The sequence below is a fragment of the Eleutherodactylus coqui genome, chromosome 9 (assembly GCF_035609145.1).
Source record: "Eleutherodactylus coqui strain aEleCoq1 chromosome 9, aEleCoq1.hap1, whole genome shotgun sequence".
Lineage (NCBI taxonomy): Eukaryota > Metazoa > Chordata > Amphibia > Anura > Eleutherodactylidae > Eleutherodactylus > Eleutherodactylus coqui.
The window spans coordinates 47052008-47063168 of record NC_089845.1 but is presented as its reverse complement, the minus strand read 5'-3'; the positions used below and the strand labels follow the sequence as shown (position 1 = coordinate 47063168).

The 11161-nt window shown below is 42.8% G+C and overlaps 1 long non-coding RNA gene across 1 annotated transcript in view; it reads left to right on the top strand.

The window, feature by feature from the left end:
- The first annotated feature begins 725 nt into the window (after positions 1–725).
- The window catches only part of LOC136578772 (uncharacterized), a 34814-nt gene continuing 24378 nt past the window's right edge, over positions 726–11161 (top strand). The window contains exons 1-2 of the long non-coding RNA XR_010786658.1: positions 726–786; positions 1089–1242. This is a non-coding gene — a long non-coding RNA (uncharacterized lncRNA). The remainder of the gene's footprint in view (positions 787–1088; positions 1243–11161) is intronic.

Below are 11161 nucleotides of genomic sequence, written 5' to 3'. Positions count from 1 at the left end.
TTAGCCGTGATTGGTCATGGCTTTTTCTCATTCATGCAATTTTCGGCTGCGATGTATAAAATCACAACGCTCGTGCGAATGAGTCCTTAACCTGCCATACCAGTCACGGCCTATGAATAGGGGGGGCACTGTTTGTAGAAAAAAAGCAGGCCCTTTTTGTAACTTATATAGCACCTTTAATGAATCTTAGGTAAAAATGTTAAAGATACTCCTTATCAGTTATAGATGGGATCCAATGAATAGTTCAGGTCTTTCCCAAATAATTCCGTCTGTCTCCTTTAAGATTTAAAGTGGCCTGGAGTTATTTTGAATTCGCAGTGCGTTCGTCAGAAATAGCAATGTATGTGAGAAAATGAATGATTTTTTAAAACATCTAAAATCCATAATTGAACACCTTTACCATAATATAACCAATAGATGATGGGAGCCTAATAGTAAACAGGGGAAGAAAACGACTAATTGCTTTCTTGCCGTATTGGCGGTGGTAAATAAGAAGTATTTAGTTTGACCTTCATATGGCATTTCTTTTAACTTTACTTATCCTTTTTATTTAATTCTTCCACTCCTGTTGTTCAATTAGTGTTTGACCCCTTTAGCAGAGATGTAAATTAAATGACATTTCAATGCCATCCCATATTTAAAATTCTGTGTTAGTTGTGGATCATAAATGATGATCTTCGTTCTTTAGCTAATTTATTCATTTAACAATTTCCCTCCAGAAGTTCCAGCAGAAGGCTCTGAAGCAAACTAAGCAGAATAAATCCAAGTCGGCTGAATTTCTGATGGGTGAGCCTTGCTTGATGAGTTATTGCTCATAATTTGTGTAAGGATTAATTAACTAATTACAGACAAATGGCTGTGGGCGAAATTTTGCTCTTGCTTGTCATGGTGCAATTTGTAATTATTTTAATCATTTATTCTCTTTTTTGGGGGGGGAGAGTTAATTTTAACCTAATTCTGTTTGGGCGACATTTGAGGACGATACACTCCAATCTTTTAGCAATGGAATTACTCGAAGGAATGTTCTTCTTGTCATTGAAATACTTTCACAATGATAGGCTTCTGTGACCTCTATGTTTTTTTTACAGTCAAGGCAGAAACAGAAGGCATTGAAAATCCACTCCGCACAGATATCTCAGATTCTCAATCTTCGGTGGGAAATATTATTAGATGTGACAACTTGGATAGCACCCTTATAACTCACCAAAAAACTCATGCAACAAGCCCATGCTGAACCAAGAGGTGAGACGCCACTCTTCATTACACTCACAATGAATGACAGTGGCTGGATTTTGAACATAACCTATGTTCTTCAAGGCCGAACGTATACATTCCTTTCGTACAAGTTATAGCAAGTTTTATAGAGGAACAAAGAACTCCAATTGAGTCATTTGCTCGGCCTATTAACATTTTTGGATGTCTGGCATCTGTCAACAAATGGCTACTGTTAAAATTTGCCAATTGCTTCCTTTTTTCATGCGGTATAATAACAAGCAGAATAGGATTAAACAATGTAGCGAGTGAAGAATGATGTCTGGAAATGCAAATTAGCTGCAGGATCTTAAGGCAAAGTGCAAACTATGGGAATTTAAGAAATGTATGTAAAGATGACATGAACAATACACAAGTGAACTGAAGTAAAACATTGAAATGTAGAAGCGAATGACTATAATAATGTATGAATGAAGGTATAAATGTAAGCTACTATTATCATTTATGCCACAACAGTTTTGATACATTTTCTCATTTAAATGTCATAAGCGCTTAGAAATAGTTACAATTTGTACATAATTAGGGTTAGTTCTAGAGATGAGCGAACACGTTCGGCCCCGCCCCTTTTTCGCCCGAACACCGAACTTTGCGAACACCTCGGTGTTCGGGCGAAAAAGTTCGGGGGCCGCCGTGGCAGCGCGGGGGGGTGCGGCGGGGAGTGGGGGGGAGAGGGAGAGAGAGAGGGCTCCCCCCTGTTCCCCGCTACTGCCGCCCGCGCCGCCGCGCATCTCCCCGCCCCCCGGCGGCACCCGGACACTTACGCGCGAACACTCCAGTGTTCGCTAAAGCCGGTGTCCGGGTGCGGATGTGTCCGTTACGGACACGTTCGCTCATCTCTAGTTAGTTCAAATACCGACATACTGTACAAATAATCATAGATTTGCCACATTAGAGAAATTAAAGGGGTTGTCCCGCACCGAAATGGGGTTTTTTTTTTTTCAACAGCCCCCCCGTTCGGCGCGAGACAAACCCGATGCAGGGACTTTAAAAAAAAACCGCACAGCGCTTACCTGAATCCCCGCGCTCCGGTGACTTCTTACTTACCGGTTGAAGATGGCCGCCGGGATCTTCTCCCTCGGTGGACCGCAGGGCTTCTGTGCGGTCCATTGCCGATTCCAGCCTCCTGATTGGCTGGAATCGGCACGTGACGGGGCGGAGCTACACGGAGCTGATCTCCGGCACGAGCGGCCCCATTGAGAAAAGAAGAAGACCCGGACTGCGCAAGCGCGTCTAATTTGGAGCTTAGACGCTGAAAATTAGACGGCTCCATGGAAACGAGGACGCTAGCAACGGAACAGGTAAGTGAAAAATTTCTTATAACTTCTGTATGGCTCATAATTAATGCACAATGTAGATTACAAAGTGCATTAATATGGCTATACAGAAGTGTATAGACCCACTTGCTGCCGCGGGACAACCCCTTTAAGGATGACTCTTTTTATTTAAATTTGACTCATATCTAAAAGTATTTCGTTTTATTTATCTCAAAAAATAGATAACATGATACACCAGGGGCGTAACTATAGAGGATGCAGTGGATGCGGTTGCACCCGGGCCCAGGAGCCTTAGGGGGCCCATAAGTCCTCTCTTCTCCATATAGGGAGTCCAGTACTATGAATAAAGCATTATAGTTGGGGGCCCTGTTACAGATTTTGCATTGGGGCCCAGGAACTTCAAGTTACCCCTCTGTGATACACTATATGGTTGTGAGCCTATTTATATTTGAAGTTATGCATATTTTAATCCTAATCATGTTAAGATATACAACTAAATTGGGACAACAACCATGAATATAGGAAACTATTGCAAAAGTATGAAAAGCAAGGTATAAGTCATTAGATTACCTATTCTGAGTATATGAGCACTAAGGCTGCTTTCACATCTGCGGCAGGGGTTCTGTTCGCCTGCTCCATTTGGAAAGGGGAATCCCCTGGCCAAAACAGGTCTATTTTATGACGGAACTGAACAGCACCAAACGGACCCAATGGACTATATTGGGGTCCATTCTGTTTCCGCTCAGCTGCCTAGCATTTTACAGGAAGTTGGAGTGCTGCATGCAGCGCTGTTTTTTCTGGTATTTTGTGCCAGTTCTACAATGGAACCTCTAAACAAATGTGAACCTGGCCTAATGCAATGATGAAACACTGGAAGAAGTGTGTCAAATGATTTGTAGGTGCTACCTATCATGAGAAATAGAAGCAATATATGCTTTTCTAAGATAAGATAGTCTCCCAAATAATATGGAAGCAAAAAGGATGTCCTGCGGTAGGTACAACTCCGACACAGTCAAGGTCAATCTGTGTTCCAAAATATGTGCTCGGTAGATCTGTGCTTGCAGTCCTCCTATCAGGGGCGTAACTATAGGGAATGCAGAGGATGCAGTTGCACAAGCCTTAGGGGGCCCATAAGGCCTCTCTTCTCCATATAGGGAGCCCAATACTATGACTAAAGCATTATAGTTGGGGCTCTATTACAGATTTTGCATTGGGGCCCAGAAGCTTCAAGTTATGTCTCTGCCTGCAATAATAACAGTAATAGTTCATTCTTTACTTCCAGTAGATGAAAATTTGTAATGGTCATGTGATGAACATCCAGGTGCTGGGCTTGTTACAGTCATTGTTCTGATCACATGGAAATAGACTATGAAGGTTCTTATCAAATGACAGCAAGTAGGGTTCTTGAAAGAAGTAAGGAATTGCTAGAGAAGACATATTTGAAAATTGTGTAACTTTTCATTGTCCACAGAATAATATTTAGTAACACACCTATAGTGGTGGGTCATAACCGCTATTTTTGAATAATGGCTAGAATAGTGTTAGAAAATAGAGATGAGCGAGCATACTTGTTAAGGGACAATACTCAAGTGAGTGTCATCCTTTTCAAGTACCTACCTGCTCGTCAGAAAAGATTTGGGTGCTGGGGGGGTGAGCGGTGGGTTGCGGAAGTGAGCAGGGGGGAGAGAGAGATCTCCTGCGTGTTCACCCCCCCCCCAACCCCACCGCCCCCTGCTGGCACCGAATCTTTTCTGACGAGCAGGCAGGTACTCGAAAAAGACGATACTCGCTCAAGTATTGTCCCTTAACAAGTATGCTCGCTCATATCTATTAGAAAACTTATGTTATCTAGTAAAAAAGTGTATCTTTAGAAGTCAGTACACAGAAATGTTAGCAGGTAACAGTGATTAAAGTTTGTCTATAAGGCCTTAGTCAGACGGGCGTTTTTTCGCGCGATTTGCGGATCGCATGACAGATGCGCATCTGCAAATCGCGTGACCGATGCACGCAAGTTTCCCGCAAATCGCCCGAAAATCTGCTCCTAGCCGCGTTTCATTAGAAACGGGCCGGAGCTGTCCAGCGCATTGCATTCAATGGAGACGGCAATAGAGCCGCCTCCATTTAAAGCAATGCGCTGCGGGCGAGCCCGGGATGAATTGTCGGTAAGGGCTTAAATATATAATATTGCAATTCATCCTAAAATGTGTTAAAATACAAAAAAATTGTATACTCACCTTCTCCCGGCAGCCGGAGCTCCGCGCGGCCGTCCTGCAGTGGGTGTGAAGGGGGTGTGAGTCAGACCTGCCCCCTGATTGGCTCAGCGCTGAGCCAATCAGAGGCATGCCTCACTCACACCCATTCATGAATTCATGAATGGATGTGAGTCAGACCTGCCCCTGATTGGCTCAGCGCTGAGAGGCAGCAGTCACTCACCCATTCATGAATTCATGAATGGGTGTGTGAGTGAAACCGGCCTCTGATTGGTCAAGGCAGATCATTCAGCAGGCGGGGATTTTAAAGCCCCGACGGCTGAATAGTGCCGAGAAGCAGTTCAGGAGAACTGACAGCGGCCACGGCAGAACTCCGGCTGCAGCGGAAAGGTGAGTATACAATTTTTTTTAATTTTAACACATTTTAGGATGAATTGCAGGGAAGGGCTTATATATTTAACCCCTTCCCGACAATTCACCCCGCGCACGCCGGCAGCCCATTGCTTTCAATGGAGCGGCTGTATTGCCGCTCCATTGAATTCAATGGGCAAACATCGTTCTTCTCTGCCACAGCTGTTACAGCTGTGGCAGAGAAGAATGATTTGTCTTCTATATGTTCGCAATGGCGTCGGCGCTGCTGCCGCCGGCCCCATTGAGCGCATATACAGAAGAGAACAGGAATCGCAGATCGCAGATAGGTGCGATCTGCGATTTTTTGTTCTATAATTTATCGGACGAGCGCATAAAAAGCACTCATGTGTCCGATACCATTGCAAAGCAATGGTTTTATAAAATCGCCGGACGCATGCGCATGCGCAAATCGCGCGTAAAAACGCTCGTCTGACTAAGGCCTTAAAGGTTATTCAACTTAAATATATTGGTAAAATTATGGGACGCTATTAATTCTACAACTGGAAGACATTTAACAAAAAGTTCCCATTCAGCTCTACTCTTACTACCGATTCTTCTCTGCCTGTGCAGCTGATCTGTTGATTTTGATACTTTTAAGTTCAGCATCTAAGCATTAAGTGGAAACAGCTAAGAAAATAAATTAGCTCAATATTGCACATAGGCATGTATGCTTCACTGAGGCAGAAGGCAGGGGAACCATTAGGTTTTATAGGCTCCTAATTTTCCTCTTTCCAAAAATCCACTTGCAAGATCCTTGACATGCTATTTAAGTGGTGACCTCTGTAGCAGTATTTGCTTTCAGTGCTTCTTGTACAGTGCTAGATTTGATGAAGTGTTCTTTATGTACTCCTTGGAAGTAATCATGCATTTTGGCAAATATCCAAGAACTTTTCCCTCAAGAACATTTGATACAGAGTGTGTTTATGTGGTTTACATGTTCACCTTTGCCACAACACTGTCATAATAGGGGACACACGTTGGGTTTCTACAAAACAAAACTCCAGCTATAATTGTGCTAACTTTGTTTGAGCAAGAAAGAAAGAGTGGGGATTACTGTTACAACGGGACGCCTCGTATTGGGATACTTTGTGAGCACATCTGTATAGATTCCTGTCTATTGTTTAACTTACAACTTTTCTACGATATACAGTAATACAGAATACAGTAAAAACACACATTTTATTTATTATTTTTATGTTATATATTTGTCTATTTCCTTTATAGGAAGTGGTGACCATAATGCATTTTTTCACATTTTTTTGTAAGTTTTTGTTGTTGGTAAAAAAAACCCGAAAAATTATTTTTTCCTGAAAAAAATAATTGGTCCCTTTGGGATTTTCTAAGGAAGTTGTGTAAGAATTGCACCTTGTGTATTTCTTTACATCCAACACTCACCTGGTGCCCGGTGGGGTAACCCTGGCTGGGGATATCCCACCTGCACCTTGTATCCAACTTTGCATTGTATTGGGTCCTTGTCCACGATCTGGTTAGCCGGAGAAATGTCTGGTGATTAGAAAAGCTCACTGGCGTACCAGAAGCTTTGGAAAATAGTCACCAAAGAATAAAGGTAAAGTAGCTCTGCTGGACCAAAGTATCACTTCTAGTATAAAGTGTTCAGATTTCCCTCTGTTTTATTGCAAATTGATATTGCTACACATTTTAGCACCATAGTGGGCCTTTTCAAGCTTTTTGTTTTTCATTTTACTCCACTTAGAATTTTTTTTAAGTTTTTTAATACATTATATGTAACATTAAATAATGCCATTGAAAAGTACAACTTGTCGCACAAAAAACGGTTACGTCAATGGATAAATAAAGGAGTTACGGTTTTTTTTAAAAGGGGAGAGAAAAAAACGTAAATGGGAAAAAAAGGGCCACATCCTTAAGTGGTTATTTAAGACAGCTGCTCTGCAGCACAGAAAGCAAAATATGGTTTGAAATTGGATGCAAACTATTTCTTACAAGTGTCTTAACCTTTGTGGATTACTTTGAAACTCTCTGATTCTATATAACTAGTGTTGGAACAGACTGCATCACAACAGCCTTTATGCCAGGATTTGGACAGTTTTACTTTTCAGGGCGGAGCACATTGCTATCCTAATGCAAAAAAAGTCAATTAACAAAATAAAACAGACAATTATAACCCTTAGGTCTCATTCACAGGAGCATATGCTGGTGTGTACATAGGTGCGCACAAAACACGCGTCCGTGAAAGCAATGGTCTGCCGGAAACCCTTGCAGTGATTTTTCAGGGAAGGGCTTTAAATATAAGCCCTTGCCTGAAAATCATCCCTAGCTGGTGTAAAAAATAAAAAAAATAAATACTCACCTCTCCGCCACTGCTGGAGCTCAGGCCCGTCTAGCCGTTTGGGTCCCGGCACTGTAATGAAGTTCTTTCAGCAGGCGGGGATTTAAAATCCCCGCCTGCTGAAGGGGCTGCGTCTGATTGGCTGAGCGCTCAGCTAGTCACAGGCAGCGCTCAGCCGTTCATTGAATGACAGCTGAGCACTGCCTGTGATTGGTCACAGCACTCAGACAATCAGAGGCAGTGCTTGGCCATTCAATGAATGACCAACCACAGGCAGCGCTCAGCTGTCATTCAATGAATGGCCGAGCGCTGCCTCTGATTGGCTCAGCGCTGTGACCAATCATTGGCAGTGCTCAGCTGTCATTCAATGAATGGCTGACGGCTGCCTGGGATTGGCTGAGCCTGCTGAAAGACCTTCATTACAGTGCCGGGACATAAGCTAGATGCACCTGAGCCCCGCCACCGGCGCAGAGGTGAGTATATATATTTTTTATTTTTTACCCAAGCTTTGTATTTAAAACCCTTCCCGGAAAATCACTTTGGGGGGTGCCAGCATCCTATTGCTTTCAATGGGTCCGCTGTCGGCAGCAGTGGCCCCATTGAAAGCAATGACAAAACATCGTGATCCTCTACCTCTGGCAGGGAATTCTTTACTCCCTGCGGGGTGTCCCCTTGTCACTGAACACAGTAACGGTGCTGTCACAGTGTTCAGGGACAAGGGAACTCCCCGTGGGGAATATTGATGCGCATCACGGACCTATGGTGCATGCACGTCCAATGTTTTGCAGGTACATGCATTTGCACGCCTGTAAAATACTGACATGTGATGACACTATAGGGAACCAATTGTTCTAATAGACGCATGGTTTTGTGCAGACGTATGTAAGCACGTAAACACGCGCATGTGAATGAGCCCTTAGAAGTGTAAGTCTGTTGTACAGAGAATTTGCCAAGATACCCAAGGTAGCAGTCAGAATAGTTTCCGATACCATCAAAAGGCACTTGGAAACTGGTGAAAACTCTGATAGGAAGAGGTCTGTCAGACCTACAAAATCAGATGATACATTTTTGAGAGTCAAAAATTTGCATGATCGACGCCTCACAGCACAAAATCTTCAAGCACAACTTAATGTTGCAAAAAACAGACAAGTTTCCCTTTCAACTGTCAAGAGACGTTGTCTATCTGCAGGTTTGAGAGGTAGAGCATCAGTAAGAAAGCCACTGCTAAGATTGGAAAATTTTAAAAAAATCTTGCCTGGGCCAAGCAAGACTGATAAATCAAAATTTGACATATTTGGTAAATCATGCAAAGTTTTTGTATGCCATTGAGCAGGGGAAAGGATGGTTCCTGAGTGTGTAACACCAAGTGTCAAACATGGAGGAGGACGCACGATGGTCTGGGGCTATTGTGCTGGATCCAGAATTGGCAAGTTGCACAGGGTGACTGGCACACTGGACAAAAAGGGTTACCACAGCATCTAAATACTCTATGCAATACTCTCTGGTGTACGCCTAGTTGGTCAGGGTTTCATATTACAGCAAGACAATGATCCAAAACATACTTCTAGGATTACATCTAGATTAAATTTAGTAAAACAAAGTTAATCCACTATTTTTATTTATCTTAAAGGGGTTGTCTCGCGAAAGCAAGTGGGGTTATACACTTCTGTATGGCCATATTAATGCACTTTGTAATATACATCGTGCATTAAATATGAGCCATACAGAAGTTATTCACTTACCTGCTCCGTTGCTAGCATCCCCATCGCCATGGATCCGTCTAATTCTGATGTCTTCTTGCTTTTTTAGACGCGCTTGCGCTGTGCGGTCTTCTGCCTGGTGAATGGGGCCGCTCGTGCCGGAGAGCTACTCACCGCGTCGTCATCGTAGCTCCGCCCCGTCACGTGTGCCGATTCCAGCCAATCAGGAGGCTGGAATCGGCAATGGAACGCAAGGAAGGAGAAGAAAATCCACGGTGCACCATGGGAGAAGACCCGCGGTGCACCGTGGGAGAAGACCAGCGGCGCCATCTTTAAAAGAAGAAAAGAAGAAGCTGCAGAACGCTGATGTAGGTAAGTGCAATGTGCTTTTTAAAAACTAACCAATGCTTTCTTTTTAACAGGGCAGAATGCGGGGGTAAGTGAAAAATTTTTTTTTTTGCTTTCGCCGTGAGACAACCCCTTTAACTTATTTATTCTATGCTTTCATTTCAAAGTATATTTGAAACATTAAATTATGTAAATAGGAATACTAAAAATGGAACAATTGAGGTGTTCAAAAATTTTTACCATTAGTGGATGAAATTCCAGTGTTAATAAATTCCTCCCAGTATGTTTACAGTAAAAACCTTAAGGCCCATTTAGATACAACGATTATTACTCAATATTCACTCAAAAGCCATTTTTTGAGCGATGATCGTTGGGGCTAACTGCACTGACATCCTGCAGTTTTGATTAAGCAGTCGCTGATCGTTGTCTTTCAGCATGCTGAAGGATTAGCGATCAGTTATCAGGAGTTCACAGCGGGCTATAGCTGATACTATTGTTTCAGCTATTTCCCACTCCCTGAACACAGGCGGGGTATGAAGGACACAGCGGTCCAGCTGTGTTCTGCATCCCCCACTTGGAGCGCTCAGTTGTATAACAGCTGGGCGCGCCGAGCAGAGAACAGCTGGATGCAGAAGACAAACGGCCCCGCTTGTCTTCGGCATACCCCGCTCAGAGCGCAAGGTGATCGCTCAACGTTTGAGTGATCACCTTGCGCTGTAAAGGCACACAATGATTACCGCTCAAATGTCACTTAAAAAAAATATTTTGAGCGATAATCATTTTGTCTAAATGGACCTTTATTTACCCCCTTAATGACCCATGATTACTATATCTGTCATGAGTCACAGGGGTATAGACTGAGCTTGGAAGCCAATCCTATGCCATATCCATTAAATATCAGCTGTTTCATACAACTAACAGCTGCTGCTAATGGACATGGCCAGAGCTTGCTCTAATCATGGCTACTTACCCACTTACATGCTAAGTTCAATGCTGACCACAACATCTAAGCAGCTGGTTACCATGGGAGGTGGTGAGCTCTCCTTCAATGGAAGTGTTCAAACAAAGGCTGGACAGACATCTGTCTGGGTTGATTTAGTGAATCCTGCACTGAGCAGGGGGTCGGACCCGATGACCCTGCAGGTCCCTTCCAACTCTACCATTCTGTGATTCTATGATTTCTCCCAGTTATGTGATTTCAGAGTGCTGATGGGTTGCTATGGTAGCCTGGGGCCTAGTGAAGACTCCCAGGCTTGCCATAGAGTTCAGCCTATTAAGACCTGTCTGTGTCAAAATAAGCTGTCGTCAAAAAGGCAATACACTGCAATACTGAAGTAATTCATTGCACTATACATTGCAAGTTAAAATGCCCTTATTGACTGAAAATCAAAAGTAAGAATAAAAAACTTAAGCATTAGAAAAAAATATATATTAAAAGTACAAAAAATTCAATTCTCCCAGTTTTCACATTAAAAAAATCCAAACAATAAAAAGGAAGCATAATTGGTATTGCTGCATCCGTAAAACTCTTAAATATAAAACACTGCATTATTTATTATGCATGGTGAGGGCTATAAGTAATAAAAATATACAATGCCATTTTTTTTGCCACTTCAAAACAAAAAAATAGATCAACAA